Here is a 6,774-nt window from a genome sequence, read left to right as displayed (position 1 = left end):
CAGGAGTCTTACTGGTGATTACTCTGCAAAATCTGCTTCTTCTATCGTAGGGTTGTAAACAGTGTTTTTAGATTCATTGTACTCTTCCATCCTTTTTAAGTGGACCAACATATACCCTGTATAAGCAAGGACTAGCACGAGTATGAGAGAAGTTACAAGGCCCATCAGGACAGCAGGTGTGAAGGATGAGACACAGTCTCTGGCAGAGGCAAACTGTCCTGAGTTAATATTAAATCCTTGAATCTGCAGAGATACCAGAAAGAAAAAAGGATTATTTTTCAACGCTATTACACTCACTATAAATTCTTGATTCTACATTAAGCTTTTATATATTACCATCAAGAAATTGTTTTGTATGTTTAACAACTGAAATTATATACACACTTTCTTTTCATCAATGTATCTAATGTATTGTAGCATCGCTCAGAACATTCACCTATGCTTTTGTGGGTATAAAGCCATCTGTCAAGGCTGTCAAGACTTTTCAATGTTTCTGACATTTAATAACTTCATTATTATTTAATTTTTACTTTAAAAAATTACTAAAACACTTAAGACATTTTAAAGTAATTAAAACATTAACAAAACATTTTAAAAATCTTTCTTTCATTTCTTCTTACTTAAAGCTGTAAAATGCCCCTTTAAAAAATGGGCTTGCGGATTAGAGGGCAGGGGAATCTCGGCAAGTTCCTGCTCCATCATTTGAACTCCATGTAGAGTTCCAAGACAGGAAATCAGCCAGCACATTCGGAATTTTTGAATTCATTTACGAGTCCTGAACTTGCTAGCATTTAAGAGGGCAAAATCTGAGCTTTATTAATACGCTGTCTTAAGGGGCAATTAATAAAGTGCCAGTATACAAGGCAATTGAATAATATGATGAAATAAATTTTTAATTGAATGCATTAGCAGAGAAGAAACTACTATAGATCAGGAAGGAAGGGATTTAAGGGCAAATCAATTTTTGCTAATGAAATGAGCAGAGGTGTAATCAAGCTTGCAGATAATAAAAAGAAGGCTGAGGAAGAGAATAGAGTGGTTTAGAGGTAATGGTAGCATTGAGTTTCAGAAGCTGGAAGGGGACGAGGATAATTGAGATGGTAGCGTGTATGAATTTCCACATAGAGAACATTATCTTTGAGGAAACATTAACTTCTTTACAACAACAGAGCGTGTACCAGCTAAACTACAGGCTGCATTACAATGAATGTCTTGAATGTCTGAATATAAATTTTAATAACTTTAAAATAATTTAAACCACATTAAGTACAGCAATGGTCAGTGGTGGTAACAGTACCACAACTTGAAGAAAGTCTATCATGAATTGCCATCACTGAAAGACTTGCTGAATAATCACAAATTATTTTTGTCTTTTATTGGTGTGAACTATACCTGAAACTCCACAAAGGTGATATGCCAGAACCTTGTAGCATTGTCTCTGGTTCTGGGCACCAGCAATGCTTCATATTTCTGCAGACTACTGATATAGTGACAGTGGTATGAATTAGTAACTGGAGCATAGATTTCAGATGCATTAAATGATGCTTGTAATGCATTATTGTAGAAGATCTGCACGAAGTCCAGGCTAAACCAGTTCTGAAGAGAGATTCTGTAATAAGTATTTGTCATTATAAACCTGTGAGTAAGTAACAGAAGGACCAAAGTTTAGGACAAGATGACATAATTTTGAATAATAATTTTGCATATACAGTACATAACTAGCATGAATAGGATTGGGTAGTCATATAGCAATAAAGCACAGATACAGGGCCTTCAGCCCAACGAGTCCATAGTGCCCACCCAGCTAGTCCCAATTTCCTGCATTTGGCCCATATCCCTCTAAGTCCCGCCCTTCCATGTATCTATCCAAGTGCTTCTTAAATGATACTACTGTACCTGCCTCAACCACTTCCTCTGGCAGCTCGTTCCATATACTCACCACCCTCTGTGTGAAAAAGTTGTGCCTCAGATCCCTTTGAAATCTTTCCCCCCTCACCCTAAATCTATGCCCCCTAGTTTTGGACTCCCCTACCCTGGGGAAAGGACTGTTACCATCCACCTTATCTATGCCTCTCATAATTTTAAACATTTTTATAAGGTCACCCCTCATTCTCCTATGTTCGAAGGAAATAAAGACACAGCTTAGCCAACCTCTCCCTATAACTTAGGCCCTCTAGTACTGGCAACATCCTCAAATCTCTTCTGCACTCTTTCCAGTTTAACCACGTCTTTCCTATAACAGGGTGACCAAAACTGTACACATTACTCCAAGTGCGTCCTCAACGACTTATACATCTGCACCATAATGTTCCAACTCCTATACTCTGTGCCCTGACTGATGAAGGCCAGCATGCTAAACGCTTTTTTCACCACCCTGTGATGCCTTCAATAACTATGCCCTTGAATTTCCAGGTCCCTCTGTTCCATGCACTCCCTAGTCCCCTACCATTCTTATACGTCCTACACTGGTTTGACTTTCCAAAACGCATAACCTCACACTTATCTGTATTGAAATCCATTTGTCACTCATCGGCCCACTTCCTGAACTGATCAAGATCCCCCTGTAATCTAAAATAACCTTCTTCACTATCAACAACACCTACTAATTCATGTCAGCCTCAAACTTACTGATCAAGCCTTATGCATTCACATCCCAAACATTTATATAAATAATGAATAGCAAGGGTCCCAACACTGACCCCTATGGCACACCTAGTCACCAGCCTCCATTCTGAGAAACAACCTTCAACCACCACCCTCTGCTTCCCACCTCCGAGCCAATTTTGAATCCACCAAACTATTCTGGATTCCATGGGACCTAACCTTCCAGACCAGCCTACCATGCAGGACCTTGTCGAAGGCCTTGCCAAAGTCCAAATAGACAACATCCACTGCCCTACTCTCATCTACCTTTTTGGTTACCTCTTCAAAAAACTCAAAGGTTCATCAAGCACTTCTTTCCGCACACAAAGCCACACTGATTCGGTCTATCCAAATGCTGGTAGATCCTGTCCCTCAGAATTCCCTCCAGTAACTTGCACAAGATCACAAGATAAAGGAGCAGAAGTAGGCCATTCGGCCCATCGAGTGCTCCACGAGCCAAACTAAAACTCTCTATCTAGCCCCAATTTCCGGCCTTATCCCCATATCCCTTGATACCTTGACTAATTAGATACCTATCAATGTCTTCCTTAAACACCCCCAATGATCGGGCCTCCACAGCTGAATGTGGCAAAGAATTCCATAAATTTACTACCCTCTGGCTAAAGAAATTTCTCCTCATTTCTGTTTTAAACTGTTACCCTCTAATTCTAAGACTGTGCCCTCTAGTCCTGGACTCACCCACTAAGGGGAACAGCTTAGCCACATCTACTCTGTCCAGTCCTTTCAACATTTTAAATGTTTCTATGAGGTCCCCTCTCATTCTTCTGTACTCCAGTGAGTACGGTCCAAATGCTGACAAACGCTCATCATATGTAAGCCCTTTCATTCGGGGAATCATGCTCGTAAATCTCCTCTGAACCCTCTCCAACATCGGTACATCCTTCCTAAGATAAGGGGCCCAAAACTGCACACAGTATTCCAAATGAGACCTCACCAGTGCCCCATAGAGCCTCATCAACACTTCCTTACTTTTATACATTACTTTCCCACTACTGATGTCAGGCTGACTGGCCTGTAGTTCCCCGGTTTGTCCTTGCTACCCTTCTTAAACAACAGAACAACATTAGCCACCTTCCAGTCTTCAGAAACTTCACCAGTGGCTAACGATGAAGCAAATATCTCTGCAAGGACCTCCAAATTTCTTCTCTAACCTCCCACAAAGTCAGAGAATGGACTTGGTCAGGCCCTGGGGATTTATCCACCTTAATGTAACAGGGAAGTGCATTGCAGGTAGACAATGTGCAAGGTCAGTAAACACCAAGGAGAAATATTTATTAAAATATAGTGAGATATTGTAGCGCAATATGGCGATAGTGAGAGACGATATAAGATCTAAGGAGCAGAATGTTGAGTCCATCTGGGTAGCGATTGGGCATTAGGAAGATTAGGAATAGTAAAGGGAAAAAAAAATCACTAGTAGGAGTTGTCTATAGGCCACCGAATAATAACATTACAGTGGCACAGGCAATAAACCAAGAAATATTTGATGCATGCAAGAGTAGAATGGCAGTTGTCATGGGGGACTTTAATTTCCACAAATCAAGTTGGTCAAGGCATTCTGGAGGATGACTTCATAGAATGCATCTGTGATAGCTTTCTTGAACAGCATGTTTGTGAACCTACAAGGGAAAATGCTACCTTAGATCTGGTCCTGTGCAATGAGACAGGTAAAATTAACAATCTTGTAGTTAGGGATCCTCTGGGAAAGAGTGATCATAGTATGACTGAATTTCTCATACAAATGGAGGGTGCAATAGTTCGATCTAAAACCAGTGTATTATGCTTAAACAAGGGAGACTACAATGGGATGAGGGAGGAGTTGGCTAGTGTAGACTGGAAACATAGGCTATATGGTGGGACAGTTGAAGAACAGTGGAAGACCTTCAAAGAGATTTTTCACAGCGCTCAACAAAAGTATATTCCAGTTAAAAGTAAGGGTAGTAAGGGTGGGGAGAGCCAGCCTTGGATAACTAAGGAAATAAAAGCTAAAAGCTCATGCATACAAAGTTGCCAAGAGTAGTGGGAAACTGGAAGATCAGGAAAACTTAAAAAAACAACAAAGCACCACTAAGCAAGCAATAAGGAAAGAGAAGATAGATTATGAAAGTAAACTAGCACAAAATATAAAAACAGATAGTAAAAGTTTTTATTATATAAAGCAGAAGAGGGTGGCTAAAGTGAAGGTACAGTAGGTCCCTTGGAAGATAAAGGGGAATTAATATTAGGTAATGTGGAAATGGCTGAGGCCTTGAACAGCTATTTTGTGTCGGTCTTCATGGTGAAGGACACGTCTAACATGCCAAAGAGAGATGTTATGGAAGCGATGGGAAGGGAGGATCTCAATACAATCGCTGTCACTAAAGAGGTAGTGATGAGCAAACTAGTGGGCCTAAGGTAGACAAGTCCCCTGGTCCTGATGGGATCAATCCCAGGGTACTGAAAGAAATGGCAGAAGTTATAATTGAGGCGTTTGTGATAATTTACCAAAATTCTCTGTACTTTGGGCAGGTCACGGCAGATTGGAAGACAGCGAATGTCAGGCCACTGTTTAAAAAAGAATGTAGGCAAAAGGCAAGTAATTATAGGCCAGTTAGCCTAACATCTGTAGTCAGGAAAATGCTTGAAGCTGGCATTGAGGAAGAAACAGTGAGACATCTGGATAGAAATGGTTCCATCAGGCAGACACCACATGGATTCAGGAAGGGCAGGTCCTGTTTGACAAACTTACTGGAGCTCTTTGATGATATAACAAGCGCCATGGATAGAGGGGAACAGGTGGATGTTGTATACTTGGATTTCCAGAAGGCATTCGATAAGATGCTGCATAAAGGTCTTATCCATAAGATAAGGATGCATGGTGTTGGAGGTAATGTATTAGCATGGATAGAGGATTGGTCAACCAACAAAAGGCAGAGAGTTGGGATAAATGGGTGTTTCTCTGGTTGGCAATCAGTAGTGCCAATAATGTTCATGGTATACATTAACGATTTGGAAGAGGGGACCAAGCGTAGCGTATCTAAGTTTGCTGATGACACTAAAATTGAGTGGAAAAGCAAATTATGCAGAGGATGCGGAGAGTCTGCAGAGAGTCGTAGATAGGTTAAGTGAGTGGGCAAGGGTCTGGCAGATGGAGTACAATGTTGATAAATGCGAGGTCATCCACTTTGGAAGGAAAAATGAAGATCAGATTATTATTTAAAAGGTGAAAGATTGCAGCATGCTGTTGTGCAGAGGGACTTGGGAGTGCTTGTGCATGAATCACAAAAGGTTGGTTTGCATATGCAAAAGGTTATCAAGAGGCAAATTGGCCTTCATTGCTGGAGGGATTGAATTTAAGAGCAGGTTGGTTATGCTGCAACTGTACAGGGTACTGGTGAGGCTGCACCTGGAGTACTGTGTGCAGTTTTGGTCTCCTTACTTGAGAAAATATATACTGGCTTTGGGGATGATGCAGAGGAGGTTCACCAGGTTGATTCCGGAGATGAGAGGGTTAGCCTATGAGGAGAGATTGAGTCACCTGGGACTATACTTGCTCAAATTCAGAAGAATGAGAGGGGATCTTATAGAAACATATAAAATTATGAAAGGGATAGATAAGATAGAGGCAGGAAGGTTGTTTCCACTGGTAGGTGAGACCAGAACTAGGGGACATAGCCTCAAGATTCGGGGGAATAGATTTAGGACAGAGATGAGGAGAAACTGCTTTTCCCAGAGAGTAGTGAATCTGTGGAATTCTCTGCCCAGGGAAGCAGTAGAGGCTATCTCCTTCCAGGTTATAAAGGGAAAAATTGGCAATGCTCCCTCTCCAGCAAGCCGTGGAGCAGATACACGCAAAGCGGCAGCAGTATGTCCTGAAGTTATCTTCATTGTTTATTGTCAAGCATACCTATAAACGATATCATGTAAGAATGTAGACAATGATTTACGTTTGTGGGAACTCAGAAAGTTCATACCTTTAAAAGAAAGAAGAGGAGAAAATTGTTGAGCATGAGAAGGGCTATTATGTAATCATTTCAAGAATACCTAGGAATAATTGGACATGGATAGCTGAAAAAAATGCCATGGGATTTATAATAAGGCTTTAATCACTTTTCCAAAAGGTTCTTAGGT

This window comes from Pristis pectinata, chromosome 6, assembly GCF_009764475.1.
Source record: "Pristis pectinata isolate sPriPec2 chromosome 6, sPriPec2.1.pri, whole genome shotgun sequence".
NCBI lineage: Eukaryota > Metazoa > Chordata > Chondrichthyes > Rhinopristiformes > Pristidae > Pristis > Pristis pectinata.
Note: the sequence above shows the minus strand (reverse complement) of the source record.